At 41.4% G+C, this 22810-nt stretch overlaps 1 protein-coding gene across 2 annotated transcripts in view; it reads right to left on the bottom strand.

The window, feature by feature from the left end:
• Pde3a (phosphodiesterase 3A) overlaps positions 1–22810 on the bottom strand; it is a 266256-nt gene that overhangs the window by 135439 nt on the left and 108007 nt on the right. The window lies entirely within an intron of this gene.

Below are 22810 nucleotides of genomic sequence, written 5' to 3'. Positions count from 1 at the left end.
TCCCCCGCAACCAAGAGGCCTCTCATACTCCTAGCAGCACAAGTAAGAACACCCAGCCAAGAATCTAAAGATGCTTTCTTCCAAGAAAAGCATTGAAATAGTTTGTAAAGTTGGTAATCTCTTTTTTTTTTGTCTGAAATAGTCGAACCATGGAGGTAAGTCTCAGCCTTCTGTGTGTCAGGATGGTATTCGTACACCAGTTTGCAAGGCACTGAAGATTGTCATATTCATAGTCCCCTGTGCTCTACTGTGAGGCCGGAGTGTCCCAGGCCTGTGATGCTACTGGGAGAAGATTTAATCCCATCCAAAGGTGGGTCTACCGGAAGGAGGTTGGGACTTCAGGAATATGCTAATGAAGAAGATATCAGTGTCCCAGTTCCTTTCCCTCTCTTTCTTTGCTCCATGGCCACAATCCAGTGAACTCGACTTTTCCACCACAGTCTCCTACCACGATGCTTTGTGAAATCCCAGGGTATAGGAAGAGAGCAAGCAGCCATGGTCTGCAACCCTGAGAACCATAAGCCAAAGAAAATGTCTCCTCTCGTGTTGATCATCCCATGTACTCTGTCGCAAGAGAATGCTGCATAATGCAAGCTTTCCCCTCGATCTACATGCCAACAGAGAGCACCAATGTTACACAGAATAATAGTCAAAACCTTTAAGTGGCAAGTCATAGAGACAGTGACTTGGGCTGCTAGGGAATGACAGTTTTGACAATGACAATTTTAACATTGTGAGGTTCCCATTTAAGGCACAATTTCCATTCTGCCTCAACAGGACATTTTTGAAAAGATAGTTTCATAAGTACATGTCGCGAAAACGAAAAGATGATATCAAAAGGGCTCAAGAGAACTTGGAATTGCTCCACTGGTTTTTATAAAGAAACAACAGCAGGATCACTCTAGAAGCCAACATGGTTGCCCCTCAAATTATGCTTTTTCAGAAACTTTAGAGGCTCTCAAATAAGGGGTTGGGGTGATGGCTCCATGGTTAAGAGATTTCATACAGAGGATCCAAGTTTAGATTCCAACACCCACATTAAGTGGCTCACAGCCAATAATAACTCCAGCTCCTGAGAATTTGATAGTCTCCTTCTGGCCTCTGCAGGTACCTACACACTCACATGTACTAACTCACATGGAAATATATATATATAATCAAAAAAGAAGTCTCTTAAAATTAAAAATGGTAACAATATAAATAATAAATAAGTATGCTCTCACATTATTCCAAGTGTGCCATGTAAGTGACTACATTGAATCTCCACAACATGTGCAATACTATACCTATTATACAGATGAGAAGACAGAGGTGTAAAGGGGCTTGTTACTTGCCCAGAAGTCCAAAGCAGTTTTAAAGCCCCATCCTTTGGCCCCAAGAAGGCACTGCTTAGTGATTAACCCAGGGGAAGTGGTAAGTTAGTTTGGAGACACAGGTGGGCATTCCAATAGAGTCAAAGATTTATTCTAGGCTAAACAATTACAATGAATGTTCATTTTTAGTTATGTATATAGAGTTATAATCTTTATTTATATTCAAAATAATATACTTATTAAAATATATTTATCATGTATTTTTAATATGCCAAAATAGAGTACAACTAGCTTAACAATGTAACATTTTTCTGTATATTCTCCAGTGTTCATTTGTATTTTGGTTACTGCACAATTTAAAGTTTTAAAGGACATAGTTACAATACATGCTTTACCAGTTTAACTGACATCAAAAGTATCCAACCTGAGGATTAGATGATAAACCCCATCCTTTCCGGTAAGCACACACCATGAACTTGGCTCTCCGTTGTCACATGTTAAAGATACCTGAAGATGCTCTCCTCTCCCTTAAGTAACACATGTGAGCAAATAGCAAGCACTCTGGTCTGCTCTGTCCTTATTTATCCATCTGAACAGATGAGCCTTAAAATAATCTACAGCCCAGCACTCTTAGCCTTAAAGAGAGTTAATTCAAGCTCTACCTGCTAAGAACCCCCATCACTAATAATTACAGACTTTGAGGAGTAGCAAAATTTGTTACACGAGACTGTGTCTCTTACTGGGATCTCTCATGCTCTACCTATGAAACGTGTACAGTGATAAATTCCAGCATGCGAATTCAACAATGTCAGTCATGAGCCTGAGACTGCACACCCTAGAAGACAGTTGTAAGATTTTGAGGTTTATTACATTCTCCCAGCTTTATAAATATGTTTAAATACTTGAAACCACCTTACCTCCATAAAAATACACATGAAATATTTACCTCATCATATAATATGTCGTATGTTTTCCTAAAGAAGCACAAGCAATTTGAATACACTTGAAATAATATACTACATTGTTTTGCAAGAAGTTTTCAAGAGTACATCATCCAGTTTTCCTACTATTATTCAATTTTTTAATTTAAGATTTAACTTTGTATATATGAGTGTTTTTTGTTTGTCTGCCTGCCTGTATGTGCACTGTATGTATACCTGGTGCCTGAGGAAGCCAGAAGATCTCATAACCCCTGGAACTAAAGTTACTGGTGGTCATTAACTGCCATGTGGGTGATGGGAATCAAATGCAGATCCCTATTTGATTTACAAGAGCAGCCAGTGCTCTGAACCACTGAGCCACCTCTCCAGATCCTTAGAGTTATTTTTAAAACTTCCAGTGGTGTGCTACTATCCACAGAAGCATTGTTCCATAGGGAAATTTCCAAGTATAACATTCCCTCTTGCAAACTATAAATCGCATTATCATTTTGGCCGATAGCTCAAGATGCTTCAAAGATCACATCAGAAGATATCTTAGACACCAAAGGCAAATATTTCAATTCGACATAAGAAAGATCTCCTAGATGTTGATGGCGCTACATAGGTCAGCAGCGGTGGTTACCCAGCAACATTGTTGTCAAAACAACACAGAAGAGTCTTCATTTTCCTTTCAGTTCTGTAACCCCTCACCCCACAAACAACAACAATGAAACTTTTAATGGAGTTTGTAAGGGTAAGAAAGCAAAACTTAAGAGAAGAGCAAAGATGGGGCAGAGAGAAAGGAAAGGGTGGGCTTTCCCACTGGGCAGAGTTGCACAATGCATTTACAATCCCCAAGTCTCATGGTGAACTTGTGGCAGACAGCTGAGGGAGACAGGAGTTTGGATGGGATGGGAAGACAGATACTCTGAGGCAAGAAGTTCTGCCAATGTCTAGAGGGGCAGCATGGTACAGGAGGACATGGAGAGAAAGTGCAAGCTTATGAGATCTATGGCCACCCTAACAAAATACAGCTAACCTCAATGAGACAAGAGAGAGAGAGAGAGAGAGAGAGAGAGAGAGAGAGAGAGAGAGAGAGAGAGAGAGAGAGAGAATATGAATATCTTACCAAAGATTTCCCCGTGCTTTGCTTCTCTAGGTTGGGATTTCACCATGGGCTGTTCCTTGTCCCCATGCCAGCTCTTCACACTGTCCTCTTCTATTGGCATTTGTTCTTTGAAACGTTATTCTCACTCACTTGTAGAAGTTAATAGATAGCTCTGTGTATAATTTCCAGCCCCAGTCTTGCTGTGTCTTGTAGACTCCATACATAGCTAGTTGTACTCTTGTTTCCCCCTCTCTCTCCCCCCAGACCCCTCCTGTGAGTGTGTTGTTGTTGTTGTTAACCCTCTCCTGTATGTGTATGTGTGTTGTTGTCGTTGTTGTTGGATGCAAACTAGGACTTCCCTTACACTAGGGAATCCCTTCAGGCTGACCAGAGCCCAGTGATTACTTCAACCACTTGAAGGTTTCAGAAAGGTGATGCTCTCTCTCTCCAAATCCTGGTTTCTTCTGCTCCTCCCTAGCCACAGTCTTCACATTTCCATGTCTGATGTGGTTCTCTGGGGAACCAAGAGCTATCAGGAGGCACCGCCGCAACTCCAGAGCCACCCAGCCCTTTGTCCACGTTCCCAACTAAGAGGCAAGTTCAGAGGTTGCACCAGTGTCTAAACTAAGGTCTCAAGATGACTATAAAGTCCCTCATCCTGGGGTACGTGCCAAAGGAGCCCCTCTTGTCTTTGTTATGAGAACTGTACCCCTCTATGCTGTCTATCTTCAACCTCTGTGCTATTTCCTCAAAGCCTTCAGTGTTTCCTGAAACAAGTGATCCTTGGTTGATGTCTTGGCGAGTAAATCTAAAACTCTCACGTTTGTGTAGAGGCCCCATTGAAATGGGGATTGCTGGACTCCTCCCTCCAGGCCTTCAACCCCTCAGGCTGGGTGCTGAGACCTTGTGTTACTATCAATTTTTAGGTAATACTGATAGGAAAGCCCAGGTGAGGCCCTCCAAGATCCGTGGCCTTACAGAGTGCAAGCTCTTGGAGAGCAGGACCCTGCCTTGATAGTCACCATATCCTCAGCATATGGAAAGAACCTTAGATGACATTCACAAATAATCAATTTTTGAATGAGCCTGTTCTAATGTAATAGACATTTTCATGGGCAATAGATTTAAATTATTCCTTCAGAGAACTTCTAAAATAAAACAGTCCATAATTATAAACATGAATCTTTGTCGAATGTGTTATACATCACAATGGAAATGAAGGAATTGTATCAATAAGTGTGCTGATAATTAAAACAGCATGCCCATTTAATAATTGCTCATTTATAACTAAGCTATTAAAAATCAACTCTTGAAAGGCCCAGCTGAGAATCTCATTCCATTCTTCACGATGCTTTTTTTTCCCCTAAACTTCATTTTTTTTCTTTATTACTCCTCTCAGGACTCCTTTGAAAATATAAACCATTAGCCCACAGCAGTTACAATGTTCCAGTTCATGTCTCCAAAAATGTGCACAGATTTAAAACCGAGTCTGCTCGTTTCTTTCATGTCTGGCCAGCCTGCCACCTGCAGGTAAGGCCCACAAACCCAACAACAGGAGAAAAGGCCCTAGACATCCCGTCCAACGCTGAGCTAAGAATGGGTGTGGGACAGGAAAAGAAATAGAACAAAATTAGTAAACTATTGGATACAGAAAATATACAGTTATATTGGATATAGTTGGAAGGAAACACATTTTGCTCTATGAGAGAAGCAGGGCCATTCTTTCTGTTAAACTGCAGTTGGACATGAAGGATGTTCAACAAAGGGGTGGAAAGGGAGCATTCCGTGTAGTCCTAGCCCTCCCCAGGCCCCTCTCCCTCCATCTCAGCTAACCACTCAGCTGTGTAGTGTGAGCCCCTCACGAGTTGCAAAGCACGAAAATGAAATCTCCGGCAGACAGAACACACGCTACGGTTTCTCCGAGCACTTGGCTCCAGTATCTGTTTGCTGGACTCTGATCTCATTCCTCTTTTTCTGTGACAGGGCCAAGGGTTTCATGCCGGGTGCTGCTAAGCACATGGAACCCAGAGGCAAGAGAGGAATCATTCATTCTTGCGCCAAATCCTAGAAGTGATTTAGAAAGATGTCCAAATGTCTGCTCTCCTCTTGTTTTACGTTTTGACAGACATACATTAGAACAAAGCAACAGTCGAGATACATAATGCAACGAACACTTCCCAAGCTGTTGGCAAGCATGGGGAAAGCAATTATAAATATTTCCGAGGCATCTGCCTGTGTCTCTTGGCTGACTACTCACAGTAAATTTTGACTCCTTAGTTGGATGCCACTAAACAAACACCGGGAGGGGGACTCGCCCACTTCCCAGCAACTGTGCAATTAGGAAAAAAATCCAATGCAAATCAAACAATATGCTAAATCTGTGGTTTGATTTTTAGCTCCTATGTTTCTCTAAGATTCATGATGCCACTGCCTGGCCTAACCTAAACCTAACCAATCTTCCTCCAGGTTATTTCCACAAGAAATGTAGCATGGTCAGTAGGCCTCAGATGCTTTTTGGTTCATTATCTCATCTCTCTCTCTCTCTCTCTCTCTCTCTCTCTCTCTCTCTCTCTCTCTCTCTCTCTCCTCTCTCTGCTTCTATGAGGATCACACTTCATTAGGATTGCCCTGCTTGACCTCTGTAAAACGTATGTCTCTTCCCGCCGATACCAATGACTCCAGTGCAGTGCGTGTGCTTTTCCATTAGACAGAATAGGTTCAAACCTTTGTGCCCTCACTGAATAATGTCACCATCAACAAGTTTCTAAAGTGGTGAATGTTAGCAACATCATCTCTAAAGCACTCTACACATCTCCCTGGTATAGGATATAGGGAAAAGAAAGGGAGATGTTGCTGTTAGCTTTCCCTCTCCGTCCCATGCTAGACTGTACCCGTCTTCAAAGCTTGCTTCATGAACCATCATACCAAATGGGCGATCTGTTTATCATAGTTATTTACGATATCTAAGATAATGGAATCAGCCTAGGAGGGCTTGGCCGTTAGATAAAAGATAAGATTTATGTCTAAAACCACAGTCACTGTTATGCAGTAATAAAGAACAATGGAATTGTTGGTTGAGGTAAATGGCTTGAACTCGAGGACATGGTGCTAAGGAATAGAAGCCAGCATCAACCACACACGTAGCACATGTTCTCTCATTGGCGAAGGTTAAAAAGAGATGAACATGAGAGTAAAATAGCAATTTATAGACATTGGGAAGGGAGCATGACAACCTGCGGTTGCATTTGGTCAGTTCACACGGTGCACATGCATAGAAAGCCACTCTCAACTCTATTAGCACACATGATGAACATACGGTAAGAACTTACTAAATGCATCTCTCCCCAAATGCCTCGTTACCTTCCTTGGTTTGCTCTCCTCAATCTGCCCCAGGCTGTGAAACCTGCCTAACCAAAATTTCACATCTTCTTTCTTAGCTATTTGTACACGGTACATTTTAATCTATGTGCATTCACTATTGTGGGATTTTGCATTTTTGATGCATTTAGTCATTTTCCTTTTTAATTAATCAGTAAGTGTATGTTCTAAGTCTAAATTATCCCTTTATTCTGAATAAGTTAATGCCTGTCATAAACAAAGTTATAAACATAGAGCAACTTACCAAACACAGGTAAAAGCAGAATTTTTATAATGCAAATTTTTTATAATTTTATACTCCCATTGCTGCACAGTTTAATACAATTAAACAGTTAAAAATGCAACATGTTTTTTTTTTTACTTAGACCTCTAAATTTGGCACCAACCCAATTTATCTTTATCTGGAAGTATATAGCACAGTATAACATATACTACCCACTCTCCTTATAAGATAGAGTCTCATGGCAAGTGGAGACATCTTGGGATGCGCTAGGGAAATGAAAATTCCCAGAAATCTGTGAGGGTGACCCTAGGTAAGACCCCTAGAAATGGGAAAGACGGAGCCTGAACCGGCCAGACTTCCAATGGGGGGATGGGTACAGCAACCCAGCCACAAAACGTTCGGCCTACAATTTGTCCTGCCTATAAAACGTGCATGGGTAAAAACTGGAGCAGAAATGGCAGAAATGGCCAACCAATGACGGGTCCAGCATGAGACCCTGCTGAGAGGGAGCCCACCGGTGACACTGCTGATAATATCTGCTATCTTTGCAGACAGGAGCCTAGCCTAGTCATCATCAGAGAGGCTTCACCTAGCAACTGATGGAAACAAATGCAGAGACCACAGCCCAACATTATGCAAAGCTCAGGGAACCTGTAGAAGAGGGGGAGGAGGAACTGTAGGAGACACCACAAAAAAACAAAACAAAACAAAACAAACAAACGAAAACCACAGAATCAATTAACCTCGGGCTCATAGAGACTGAGCTGACCACCAACTAGGGAGCCTGTATGGAACTGACCTAGCCCCTCTGTACATTTCATACGATTCTGTACCTTGTTCTCCATATGGGACTCCGAACAGTGGGAGCAAGGGCTGTCTCTGACTCTTGGTGCCTGCCTTTGGACCCCTTTCTACTACCAGGAGCCTCATTTAGTCTCAGTAGGAGAGGAAAGAACATGACCAATCTTACTGCAACTTGATATGCCATGTGTGCTTGAGATCCATGGGAGCCCTGCCCTTCTGTGAAGAAAAATAGAGGAGTAGTAGATGGGGGCTAGGAAGGACTGGGAGGAGAGGAGAGAGGGGAAGTTGTGGTCGGGGTGTAAAATGAATTAATTAATTTAAATAGTTTTAAAGGAAAAAGAGGGAGTCTCACAGTCAAAGTAGAGCCAGCCATTGAGGTCATTATTATGAGTACGGCGGCAAGCCATTAAGGTCATTATTATGAATATGGCAAAGTCAAAGTACTACTCTGTAAGTAGCCAACATGAAAGTCTCACGGAGACAGAACACTAAACAGTTCTGTAGCTCCCTATTGGCAAGGACATGTCCATTAGTTCTCCTGCAGCTACAGAAGAGATCCTCTTTAGACTTTCTTCTAGAGAGAAGTAATCAAATGCTACTCAGGAGGTAATGCACAGTAACTGAAATCAAATAAGATTTTAAAGTTCATTTCCTCAGTAACAGTGGCTACAGGTCCCATTGCTAACAGCCCCATGAAGCACACACAAAATATGTCCCTCATCACAGAGAGTTCCAGCAAGCAGAGTTGCCTCTGGAGAATAAAAGCAAGAAATCTGCTTTTTTAAAAAGAAAAAAAAAAGAATTTAGGTATGCCACTTTGTTTAGCTGAATCCTTTATTAATTGGATTATGGACTCTTCCAAAAACATAATAATTGGTCATCATTATCTTTTGGATAAGAAAGGGAAGGGAGGGAGGGAGAGAGGGAAGGGGGAAAGAAAAGGAAACAAAAGGAGGAAGGGAGAGGAGAGGAGAGGAGAGGAGAGGAGGAAGGAAGGAAGGAAGGAAGGAAGGAAGGAAGGAAGGAAAGAAAGAAAGAAAGAAAGAAAGAAAGAAAGAAAGAAAGAAAGAAAAAAGAAAGAAAGAGAAAGAAAGAGAAAGAAAGAAGGAAAGGAACTTTTTAGATTCTAAACATCTGTTAATCTCAATTTACAAGCCTGGGAACACTCCAAGCCAATATTAGAGACTTTTCTTTTTAAATCATAGAGAACATTATTTAATTTTTAAAAGCCCCCATTCCATGCTTTCTATTAGGTTTTCTTAAGCCAGTTACTTTCATGGGCACAAAGTGGCTCAAGTTAGACACATTTATCCAAATTGATCTCCTACCCTGTTTTTTTCTTTCTAGTGTGGAACACCCTTATGCTTTTCAAAAGTTTATAGACGAATCCGGAATCTAAAAGCTTTTTAGAAACGCCCCCTCCCCCATGATCAAAAACGAAGGTATTCTTGGCATTTCTTCACCCAAAGTTCCTAAGTGGATAACACACATGGGTCCATTTATCTAGCACCCGCCTCCACTGACAGGACACTGGGTAATTTGTCTGTACTTTCCATTGCCGGACCAATTTACTGTATCTTCTGACCTTTAAGGAAGATACAAATATTTAAATATTGTAATTGACATTCTTCATGCCAGATGGGCTCTGACTGATGGGTTCCTGCTTATTTTCAGAAAAGAATGTAACATTGTGATTTCCCAAACACGACCCTGGACCATGCTAGGAGTCTAACAAGAAGATGTAACTAAGCGGGCTTCTATGGATCACATCCCAGGATTCAGTCATAACCCTATGCTTGGAACCTAGGATACTGCATCTGGGAAGGTTGCAGGAGCTTGAGAAGCATCTTCTGGTTTGACTGTCATTGTCAGGATGGCAGACCCAGGGCCAAAGGGCTTCACACTGTGTATCCCTAACTGAATGAGTTTGAGGAACTAAGAACTTAATTGTTAAGATACTGCAAAATGATTCAAGGAGACCAATGGTTCACATTCCAGTACCCTTTATTATTTATTTAATACATCCGTGAATACATTTATTTATAAATACATGAATTTATGCATGGCATACACACATAAATAAATAAATGCAATTTTCAAGCTATGCTGCAGAATTGGGTCACAATGAATATGCAGTTTGCTGCATGTGGGAGTTTTAAGATTCACAGCAAGAACTCATGGGCGGGTCTGCATTATGTCATTATGGTTCCCACCAAAAAGCTATCCTAACAGTGAATTATGAAGTCTTGATGCATTTTAAAAAGCAAACAGCGTAAACAAGCATAGAGTTTTATCCCATTTTCCCTAGTGTTCAAAGAATCTCTAAAATGTGACTCCCTTTCAAAGGACTAATTGGACATCAAAGACAGCCTGGGGTTGCCTTGTTAGTGTTGTTTTATCCCCTATAGCAAGAATCTGTTAATTGTTAAACAATATTAAGGGATAGATGGAGGGATGATGGGTGAAAGAATAGGTGGGATGGATGGATGGATGGATGGATGGATGGATGGATGGATGGATGGATGGGAGGATGGATGGATGGATGGATGGATGGATGGGAGGATGGATGGATGGATGGATGGATGGGAGGATGGATGGATGGATGGATGGATGGATGGATGGATGGATGGAAGGATGGATGGGAGGATGGATGGATGGATGGATGGATGGATGGATGGATGGATGGATGGGAGGATGGATGGGAGGATGGATGGATGGATCTGAGTTGTGTGGAAGGTCATTTTATGTTATTTTCAGGGCAATTCCCAAGATAATAACTGGGGTGTCCCGAAGACAGCTACTTCCAATCTGTGGTTATTTAACATATTATCTTTACTAGCAATTTGTCAACCATTCTTCATGAGAGTGTGAAAGTCACTCCTTCAGGAGCCTTAATGCTTAGTTTTGCACAAGAGAAGCACTGTAAACCTTGTTTGACATGGATGCCAAGGCCTCGCATTCAGGAGCACATGTTTGTGATAAGGTTTACAACGACCAGTGAGTATTCCTTGGGTGTCTACTATTGTAATACATATGCCTTATTAAAACTTTATAACGTCCACTCAGGGGGTAAGGGAACTAGTTTACACAAACTCCAGTGAGGGTGCATGTCAAACATATCAAAGTCTCCCAGATGGGAAGACAAGGAGTCAACGTTTAAAGCTAAGTTCACTACCAAAAGTCGTGCAAATTTCACCGTGCTTTATGGAAGCTCCACTTCCTCAGGATGTCCAACTCTCACTAAATTTGTAACGTGTACAAGCAAAGCTAACTGCGAGTTAGCCCATAACTAACATGCTGACACAGTAATCAGGCAGTGATGACCACTGTGTCTCAAACAAACAAGGGGAGAGTGAAGGACCAACACTCAAGCCTGTTCTTCATCCCTTAAAGGTGCACTGTGGCACGCATGTGCCTAAGTACACACACACACACACACACACACACACACACAGTACCCCCCCACACACACGAACACAATAAATTAAAGTCTCTAAAAGAAAATACTTAAAATTTATTATCTAAATGGGTAAAAAGAAGGTCTTTTCAGAAGTCTTTAATGAAAAGTTATGCGTAATTACAACAGGGTGAAACATTAGATTTGAAAGAATATTAAGATGTTGTCAAGTGCCATCTGAAAGGCTTTACCAGCATACAAGGGCACGTCATTAATATTTAAAATGTTATTGAGCCGAAAACTAATGAGCAAACATACAAATGGCTAAACAGTACAACACATCAGCTTTATGAATAACACAATAATATATAATGAAAAAGCTATAGTTTTCACGTGTCAAGCTTATAATTCTAGAAAGTATTAGAAATGAGAACGATTCTTTCTGTTTATTTCTACATTATCTAAGCAGTAAAAAAGAGAAGAAAAACAACTAACAACTTCAGGCAAAACATCATACATCATTTAGTGACCAAAGAAGTCCACATTAAAAAAAACTACATAGTCGTAAATCTAGTAGTCAACACTGTAGAATGACAAATTAGGCTCATGTGTCTCTTGAAATTTTTATAGTGTTCAAAAGTTGCTTCAAAATACGTCTCCGATCAACTTATTCTTATCTAGTTTTTAATAGACAAAGGCTTTATTTAATTGAAAATTAAGCCAAGTAAGCAAGTATTTATAAGGTGGGTTAGCTTAGCCTAAGATATAAACGATAGGCTGTTCCTGGAAATGAGGTTTGCATGGAGGGCTCAGAGGGAATATGTATGGACGCCAAAGTGAACAAAGGGGTCACTTTGTATGGGGAGGGGAACTGGCCATCAAACCCGAAGCCACAAATGCTGAAAACGGTCCTGTCAGCTACCTAAAACTCAGATTGGGTAAAGGGCCCTTGTGCAGGGGTTTAAACCATGCCACCTGCTTGGAAGGATGCAACTGTGGATGCAGATGTGGTCTCCCCCTGTGACCCAGGCCAAGGATCTGCTATAGAGAAAGAGGTTAATATAGCTTTAATGCTGGCAGATTAGATAGTTGGCCTGCCTGCGAGACGTAATTGCATCTGCTTCATTGAGAGCAGCTCTTGATGACGCACAATGTCACAAATCCAGCATAAGAAGGACAATTTAAGACCTGGTAACAGAACTCCACATGTTGGTAAATGAAAATGCCGGCTTCTGGAGGGGCGGAGGGGGCGGCAAATACTGTATGCTGGAATTATATGTTTTAGAATAAAGGTAATTCTTTATCTTGAAATGATGGTACCTCTAAATAATAACATGAATAAAGATATCGATGGGCTTTGAACACTTAAGTGAAATAACAAGTACAGGGAGGAAAAATGAAAGAATTTTTCCTTTTATTTGGCCAATTATTTGAGGAATATTTAGGGTAATTAAAAGAAAACAGCTCATCATCCTGAATGAACCCTTTGTATACAAGAGAGGAAGGAAGGAAAGAAGGAAGGAAGGAAGAAAGGGAGAGAGGGAGGGAGGGAGGGAGGGGAGGAAGGGAGAAAGGGAGGAAAGGAGGAAGGGAGGAAAGGAGGAAGGGAGGAAGGAAGGGGAAGGGAAGAGAAAGAAGGGAGGGAAGGAGAAAAGAATCAGGCCCAACTACATAATAAAGAAGAATGTCTTCATTAATTGGAAAGTGAGACTTATCAGCTAAGCGGGAGCCTATAGGTAGACCTGCTGAGGAAGGTAGGTGTCTGGTGTAAGTCAGGAAGGCCAGGATCACTGAAGTCAGCTGCATGACTCTGGAGTGCAGGAGAGGGGTCTGAGCTGGAGTGCAAAGTTATGACCTGACAGTTTGATACCAAACCCTGGCCAGCATAGCAGAAAAATTTCACACTCACGCACACACCATTTAACATAAAGCACACATCAAGCCACGCCCTTTTGCATACCTAATACCATTTAAGTATGATGTTTCTTGCTTTCACAAACTAGAAGTTGGTAGGCAGTACCAATTTAATTGAATATTTTTTAAGGCACTTACTCCGGCTCCATAGCAGTGGATTTTATTTTGTTCTCTGTTTGAAAGTATTTAGTTTTCCTTTGGGGCTACTCAAGGGCAGGATTTAGACCTGGCAAGGCTGGGTTTGTCTTGTCTCTGTCTCCCTCCTTCTGAGTTACCTGCTTACCTCTGCAGATGTCTTAAAAACCAGAGGAGAGACACTTTCTCTTCTTTTTTTTTTCCCATTAATTGTTTATCTATTCACTCTATAGCCTGACTGCCATCCCCCTCCCTCCTCTCCTCCCTTTCTCCTATACTCCCTCCTTTCATTCCTCCTCCCTTTAATAGAACAAAGGACCCCATAGGTTCAAGCCCACACTAGGACATCGAGTCACAGCAAGGTTAAGCACATTCTCTCCCACAGAGGCACTAATGCAGCCCAGCTCTGGAAATGAAATCCAAAGACCCACACCACAGTCAGAGACAGCAGTGGATTTTAAAAGGAGCAGAATTCTAATCTTAAATGAGTTTCTCTATTTGTTTAATGGAGACTCAGCTCTGGATTTCTGACTTGGTCAGAAGATGGAATAATTTTTTTATGGCAGCTTTTCTGACTTTGGTCTGACAACCCATGAGCTATCCAACTAGTTTTTATAATTTTTACTAGCAGAGAGGGCTGTCTCAACCAGAGTTTCTAGAATAGGAAGAAAAAGCTGTCTAGAACAGAGCAGCGCTCTCTCTCTCTCTCTCTCTCTCTCTCTCTCTCTCTCTCTCTCTCCCTCTCTCTCTCTCTCTCTCTCTCTCACACACACACACACACACACACACACACACACACACACACACAAAGTGAAGGAGATAGAGAGGAGAGGCCATCTCAGCAGAACCTAGCCTGCCAGCTTGAACCCATGATTTGAGTTTGAGTTGCTCCTTTTCACGCTCCCAAACACCCCCTCTCTTAGGAACCCATCTCCAAGCTGAGGCTGGTCCTTGGCCCAAGTATATGGGGAAGAGGAAACCCTTAGTCACTGCTTTTGGGAGTAGGACTGGTGCTGCAGCCAGTCAGCATGGCCATTCCTCAAAACAGTAGACGTAGAAGTACCATGACCCAAGTAGAACAAGTCTAAACATATGCCCCACAGGACTCCAAGCATCTAGCAAAGATACCTGAATATCTATGTTCACTCCTTCTCCATTTACAATAGCCAAGAACTGAGACCATCCTAGAAGGCCATCAACAGACAAATGCATCAAGAAAACAAGGCATATAGATGAATTTTAAGCCACCACAAAACTGTGACATTTGTAGGAAAATGAATGAATCTGGAATCAATGTTAACTGTGGGGGAAAGAAAGATTTAGAGAGATAAATAATTCATGTTTCCCATGGAAACCTAGATTCAAACTCGTGTATGTGTGTGTGTGTGTGTGTTTGAGAGTATGCGCATGCACACACACTCACATACACACGTGTGTAAATGTTTATATATATATATATGTAGGTGTGTAAATCATGAAAATGAAAAACGGATCATGATAGGTGTGATGAGAAGCAGAAGGGAACCTAACTATGGAAAGATGAGAGACCAAATGGGAGAAGGGAAGGATCTCTCAAAGGAGGATGGAGAGTGAGAGACCAGGAGAGAGTGAAGTCTAATGGCACAGACGCAAAAAGATCCCATGATGAAATTGTTACCTTGTATACTACATTTACAAATTAATTTTTAAAAGAAACCAAGCAGTTGAGTGGTCTATGAGCACTTACTGCTATTACATAGGACGTGGGTTCAATTCCTAGCACCCACAAGGTGGCTAACAACCACCTGTAATTCCAGTCCCAGGGGATTTATCACCCTCTTCTGGCCTCCAAGGGACCTACATGCATATGATACAAAGACACACATATAAGCAAACACTAAGAATACAGAATAAAAATAAATATTTTGTAAAAGAATCAGAAGAAGAAGAAATGTGGCTTCTATGTGGGCTACGATGTAAGAAGAGAATCAGAACATGGGTGCTGGACCATTCATCCCAGATATAACCAGTGGAACTGCTCAGAACCTAGACTGGTGCCTTCTTCATTTCATTCCACGTTTTCCTCAAACAAGTAGGACCCTCTCTCCCCAAATGGGGCAATCAGTTCTTACAGTTGTTCTGAGGTAGACTCATAGCTATCCATGAGATGGGTCTTAGAAAACCAAAGCTATCTAATGCCATTTATGAGGATGTCCCTAAGCCAAATTATGAATTATTTTACAAAATTATAAAGTTGACCATAAAATATGCTAAGATCGAAAGAAAACTTTAGAACTGCATATTTCTGACAAATGAAATATATCATTGTGACAAAGTTTACTGTCAAAAGTTTCTCTAACAATTAAATAAATGTTTCCTATCTTTTTTATATGCTAAATGCCTAATATCATAGCCTTTATTTCCTTTTCACTGGACAGATGCAAAAAAAAAATCTTTTCAGAATTATACAGGGTGTTGCTTGAACGAGACACTGCAGTACAATGCAGACTTTACAAATTACAGAAGTGTCAGCATGATTTTATTACATAAATTTTAGGAAAGCAAGTATAATGGAAATTTTTATATAATTCATGGAAGACAGGAGCATTCCATGCACAGAACAAATACTGACTTACCGTCAGTACTAACAAACACACACATGAGTCTGGGATCTACCAGCTTCCAGGACTGGAGATTAAAGAAAGTCTAATGAGTGGCTTGATCTCCTGGTCTATAGCACAACAGCTCTTCCGCTGTTTGAACTGGCCCCTGTTAATAGAAATGGATGGAAAATGCTTGCCTGTATCCGGAGTCGCAGAGATGTAATAAACCAGGTTGTGGATATCATGCAAATCATTAGAAACATGAGTATACGATAGTCTGGTTTGGCGTTCTTAAAACTTGGCATCCTCTACTCAGATCCACCTGCTCAGTTTAATTAAGAAAGTGGAAGGGTGATAAGCATGGATCGATTTGCATTCTTCTACATGTTGACCTCCAGTTGAACCAGCACCATTTGCTGAAAATGCTATCTTTTTTCCATTGAATGGTTTTGGCTCCTTTGTCAAAAATCAGGTGCGCATAGGTGTGTGGGTTCATTTCTGGGTCTTCAATTCTGTTCCATTGGTCTATCTGTCTGTCTCTGTACCAATACCATGCAGTTTTTGTTTGTTTGTTTGTTTGTTTGTTTGTTTGTTTTTCCCGGAGCTGGGGACCGAACCCAGGGCCTTGCATTTGCTAGGCAAGAGCTCTACCACTGAGCTAAATCCCCAACCCTACCATGTAGTTTTTATCACTATTGCTCTGTAATATTGCTTGAGTTCAGGGATAATGATTCCCCCTGAAGTCCTTTTATTGTTGAGAATAGTTTTAGCTATCCTGGGTTTTTTGTTATTCCAGATGAATTTGCAAATTGTTCTGTCTAACTCTTTGAAGAATTGGATTGGTATTTTGATGGGGATTGCATTGAATCTGTAGATCGCTTTTGGTAAAATGGCCACTTTTACTATATTAATCCTGCCAATCCATGAGCATGGGAGATCTTTCCATCTTTTGAAGTCTTCTTCAATTTCTTTCTTCAGAGTCTTGAAGTTCTTATTGTACAGATCTTTTACTTGCTTGGTTAAAGAATGCCAATGCTATCACCCTGTACAAAGCTTAAGTCCAAGTGGATCAAGGACCTCCACATCAAACCAGATACACTCAAACTAATAGAAGAAAAACTAGGGAAGCATCTCAAACACATGGGCACTGGAAAAAATTTCCTGAACAAAACACCAATGGCTTAGGCTCTAAGATCAAGAATCGACAAATGGGATCTCATAAAACTGCAAAGCTTCTGTAAGGCAAAGGACACTGTGGTTAGGACAAAACGGCAACCAACAGATTGGGAAAAGATCTTTACCAATCCTACAACAGATAGAGGCCTTATATCCAAAATATACAAAGAACTCAAGAAGTTAGACCACAGGGAGACAAACAACCCTATTAAAAAATGGGGTTCAGAACTAAACAAAGAATTCACAGCTGAGGAATGCCAAATGGCTGAGAAACACCTAAAGAAATGTTCAACATCTTTAGTCATAAGGGAAATGCAAATCAAAACAACCCTGAGATTTTACCTCACACCAGTGAGAATGGCTAAGATCAAAAACTCAGGTGACAGCAGATGCTGGCGAGGATGCGGAGAAAGAGGAACACTCCTCCATTGTTGGTGGGATTGCAGACTGGTAAAACCATTCTGGAAATCAGTCTGGAGGTTCCTCAGAAAATTGGACATTGAACTACCTGAGGATCCAGCTATATCTCTCTTGGGCATATACCCACAAGATACCCCAACATATAAAAAAGACACGTGCTCCACTATGTTCATTGCAGACTTAATTATAATAGCCAGAAGGTGGAAAGAACCCAGATGCCCTTCAACAGAGGAATGGATACAGAAAATGTGGTACATCTACACAATGGAATATTACTCAGCTATCAAAAACAATGCCTTTATGAAATTCATAGACAAATGGTTGGAACTGGAAAATATCATCCTGAGTGAGGTAACCCAATCACAGAAAAACACACATGGTATGCACTCATTGATAAATGGCTATTAGCCCAAATGCTTGAATTACCCTAGATGCCTAGAACAAAAGAAACTCAAGACGGATGATCAAAATGTGAATGCTTCACTCCTTCTTAAAAAGGGGAACAAGAATACCCTTGGCAGGGAATAGAGAGGCAAAGATTAAAACAGACACAGAAGGAACACCCATTCAGAGCCTGCCCCACATGTGGCCCATACATATACAGCCACCCAATTAGACAAGATGGATGAAGCAAAGAAGTGCAGGCCGACAGGAGCCGGATGTAGATCGCTCCTGAGAGACACAGCCAGAATACAGCAAATACAGAGGCTAATGCCAGCAGCAAACCACTGAACTGAGAATAGGACCCCCATTGAAGGAATCAGAGAAAGAACTGGAAGAGCTTGAAGGGGCTCGAGACCCCAATGTACAACAATGCCAAGCAACCAGAGCTTCCAGGGACTAAGGCACTACCTAAAGACTATACATGGACTGACCCTGAACTCTGACCTCATAGGTAGCAATGAATATCCTAGTAAGATCACCAGTGGAAGGGGAAGCCCTTGGTCCTGCTAAGACTGAACCCCCAGTGAACTAGATTGTTGGGGGGAGGGCGGCAATGGGGGGAGGGTGGGGAGGGGAACACCCATAACGAAGGGGAGGGGGAGGGATTAGGGGGATGTTTGCCCGGAAACTGGGAAAGGGAATAACATTCGAAATGTAAATAAGAAATACTCAAGTTAATACAAAATTAAATTAAATTAAAAAAAAAGAAAGTGGAAACAGGATAGCCCCTACCTTTAGCCAATGAATCTGTTCTTGCCTTTCCCCTCTACTGGTAATCAACGGTGGGGCACTTTCTTCCCAACCATAAGTTTCGCCTGGAGGAACTGATTCATATTTTAATGGAAACAAAAATAATACATTCTACTACGGTCAGGGAACTGCTATTTAAAGAAGTCGCCAGTTTAAAACAGTGCATACATTCTAAAGGGTATAAAAATGATGCCTGGTGAAACTAGGGTTACAAGGATAGACTCCGTAAAAAGTGAATTATTTCCCCATTACGTTGGCAAAAGGAGCAGTTAACACTGATACATCAGAAGCGATGTGGATATTATCTCTGTTGTAATTATGATTTCAGATCCTGTAAGTATTGCTTACCAAAATAACTTCCATGGAATCGAACCAACTTGGATTTTGTAAAACTGTCACAAGTGACCATTAGCATATTTAAGACCACTGCTGCATGGCTTCTTCTTAACAAGTGCTCTCTGGCTGAATCCTTAGCGATTCATTTAGCATAGTTTGCTTGAAAATAACAAAGCTTCATTACTTCGTTCTGCAAACAACTTACACTCAATAGAAATTCTTATTTCACCCAAGTAAGCAAACCCTTGACATTGTGGACATTGTGCACATGTGTGGGCATTGTGGACATAATTCTGCTTCTATTCCAAGTACTAATAGTACACATAATGGATGATGGAGCTCCGTCATGTCATGTTTCCGTTAATCCAATTTTCTAAATATTTACTTCACATTGCCCTGTAAGGAAATCCATGTGAAGCCAGGTCTGGGAAATAGGACAATATGGAGATAGGCAGAACCCTGAAGTGGGTTGGGCAGGGAAACCTGCAGAACAAACAGAATGCCTTGGGCTTTTCCATTGTCTGTACAGAGAAATTCTTGAATCAACTGTTTCGCAAATGCATGACTGTCAGAAAGGACTTCCTTATCTTAATCAAACTTATGTGAAATCAGTTGCTGGGCAAAAGTAAGTCACACTTTGTAGTAAAATCAACATTGTTACCACTGAACACAACTTGCTTGCTGTTTGAGATAGGGTCTCACGTAGCCCAGGCTGGCCTCCCACTCACTACATAGCCAAGGATAATCCTGAAGCTCTGATCCTTCTGCTGCTACCTCCTAAGTGCTCAGATGGCAGGTGTATGCAGCCCACCAGTGTATGCGGTGCTGGGAATGGAGTCTGAGACCGCACGTGTACTAGGAAAATGCTCTACTGGACGAGCTTCTGTCAACTGAGCACGCATTATTCTATTCAATGCTGCAGAAAGATCATCACTTCACACCTCCAGTGTCTGTCCACAGCGAGTTCCCCTGGGATGGTCTCCGGGTAGAAAACAGAACTCATCATCAAGAGTTCCGTATCACAGCGAGGCATTCCAAAATCATTGCCTTCCAAACATACTGGAGAAACTACTTTTATCCTTCTTGACAGATACAGGAACTTTAATTGATACTTTATAATGGCAATCACTGAGACCAGATATACATTCCACACATCTATAGCTTGCACAATGTTTTGGTACCTACCGTTGAATTTATCAAGCCCGTTCGAGGGAAGACATCACAGATGGTCAATCTGTCTTCCTACATCCTTTCAATCCTTCAATTTCTCTCAGTATAAAATGTTAAATCCACCAATTACATGTGTGGTGTTTCCTAAAACACAGATCTAGCTTACCGGGAAAACACACACACACACACACACACACACACACACACACACAGAGAGAGAACTACCCTGCTCCCTCTATAGAAAGACTCCAGATGTCAACTCAAATCCAACCTATTTCACTGAGGATTGATTAATGAGCCCGAGCCAGCACAGTGAGCATGAGCATACCACCCTTCAGCCCCAACCCTTCTGCCTTGATGACGTCAAAGCTTCCACAGCTCTTTATTTCCTTAGCAGACCTGGGGAGGAATCCAGGTCACTCATTACTGGCGCATCATTGTTAACAAACAATGTCTCCCAGCCACTGCTGTTATCTGGCCTGAGATGCATCTGCCATCAACATCTAAACCCTTGAATATTATTTTTGACCGGCTATTATTAGCACAGAGCTATGCAGTCTGTCTATGAGGCAGGAATTAGAATTAACCATGAATTTTGAGGAAATGATCCATCTTATGATCCCAAACAACTCTATTTATAAGAGTTCAGTGGACCATTATTCATACACTTATTTTCCAGCCTAGCAACTGACTCTTCAATTTTTCATATGAATTTATGGGATACAGAAACATAAAAAGGGATGTTCTGCCTTATGTCGGGGGCTACAGTAGTTCGTTTACACCCAGAAAAAAAAAAACTGTTCTAAATCAACACAGTCATCAGGCAGCAGCACATGGAGGCCGTCATCAGTCATGCCCACCTCCAGGCATGTTCATTCTCTCAGGAACAACTGCCAAGCCTGCTGCCCTGTGCCATTTTGGCCCTACCCTCTAGAAAAGGCAAATGAACGACTGAATTCTCTTACTCTGAACCACCACCACACAACCGCCACCACACCAAAGACAGAGAAATGCCTCAAGGACAGCCACTGACTTCACATCTCTAAGCAACGGGAATCAAAGGGCTATCACCACCAGCCTGGACGTACAGTTCGAATGGGTGGTGTGCTGTCCTGATGTCCAAGACATGCTAGCTAGGCTTGACCCCAGCTCTGCACAGACATGGTGTGGTGGCACAAGTCTGTAATCTAAGCTTTTGGCATCTGGAGAAGGGAGGATCAAATCAAGAGTTCAATGTCATCCTCTTTCAAAGCCAGTCTGGGAGCACATGAAACCCTGCACCCAAGGCCCCCCCTCCCCCAAAAGAGTAACATTCAGATTAAGAGTGTTTTGCTGAATTTACAACTATACATTTTAAAACGAAACACTTCAAAGATTCCCAAGTAATTAACTAGTTGTACAAGAGTTACGAACGAAGAACCATGAGCTTTTAACATGGACAATTCTGGCAAAACAACATGGTCAATTTATGAATAACATCTTATATTCAAATCTTTAAAAAGACTATTTTAAAAAAAAACCCTGCACATCTAGAAAGAGACACTGATTATATGGGAGTGAGAACAAAGATGAATTTAAAAAACGGAGGGCAGGGGGGTTGAATGAACATTAGACTTATTTGAAAAAGTTCTGTAATTAGCAATTAAATTGGATCTTATGGAGTAAATGCTAAAGTTACTTATTCACCCCCATTGAACAACAGCTTCAAATGCAGCATGAGTAGCATCGCCAACAGAATCTGAAAAACCTGACTCTGAAGTTAACATTGGACTTCTGGGACAGCTGGGCAGAGAACACCATAGAGGAAAGGCCAGAAAGAGAGGGGTTAAGGAAGATGTGAAGGGCCATGGGGCTTGCTCCCCTCAGATAAAACTCTCAAAGAAGTCTTTCTATCTCATTATTTGTATGGTTACACATTTCATAGCGGGTCAGTAACTCTGGAGACAGTTTAAAATTCAATGGGAAGATTTATGCTAGTTTGAATGGTAGTGCTTACCGCTCCAATTCATTTTAGATCTAGGAACATGAATATGTAATTCTTAGAGGCTATAAAAAAACATACATTGCCTACAAAACTTGGGAAGGAATCTGAGACGAACAAAACAACTAAAAATGTTGGCGAGTGTCCTGACTGCCTCCAGGCTAGTTCACAACTCCATACAGAGAAATGCATGCAGGGTAATGAGGCCAAAAACATGACAGTCAGATCTCATCCACCGTACAACAGGTTACTGCCCTGCGGTGACTGAGCACTTCTGTACACTTTTATAAATTTATTCCTTTCCTGGCTAGAAATATATGTGATACTCAGACTTCTCATTTGAATCTATTGTACCTTCCTACTAGTCAGTCAAATAAAATATTCAGCGTTCGCTGAATGAGGATATGAGTTGTGATTTAATTAGAAAATTATTCCTTGGGTGTGTGCGTGTGTGTGTGTCCATGCGTGCGTGCGTGTGTGTGTGTGTGTGTGCATGTGTACATCCGTGCGTGAATGCGTGTGTGTGCGTGTGTGCATGTGTGTGTGTCCATACATATGCATGTGTGTGTGTGTGTGTGTGTGTGTGTGTGTGTGTGTATGTACATACAACCAGAAACAGACATTATATTAAGGTTATAGGTACTGCCTCTGTTCTTTGATTTGCATTTTCCAAAACTTATTCAGTATTCATGGCTTGCTTTAATAATCAGAGGAGGGAATATTTAAAGAAACTAAGGACAAAACCCTCCAAGTACCTCT

This window comes from Rattus norvegicus, chromosome 4, assembly GCF_036323735.1.
Source record: "Rattus norvegicus strain BN/NHsdMcwi chromosome 4, GRCr8, whole genome shotgun sequence".
In the NCBI taxonomy this organism is placed as follows: Eukaryota; Metazoa; Chordata; class Mammalia; order Rodentia; family Muridae; genus Rattus; species Rattus norvegicus.
This window is presented reverse-complemented; position numbering and strand designations above follow the sequence as displayed.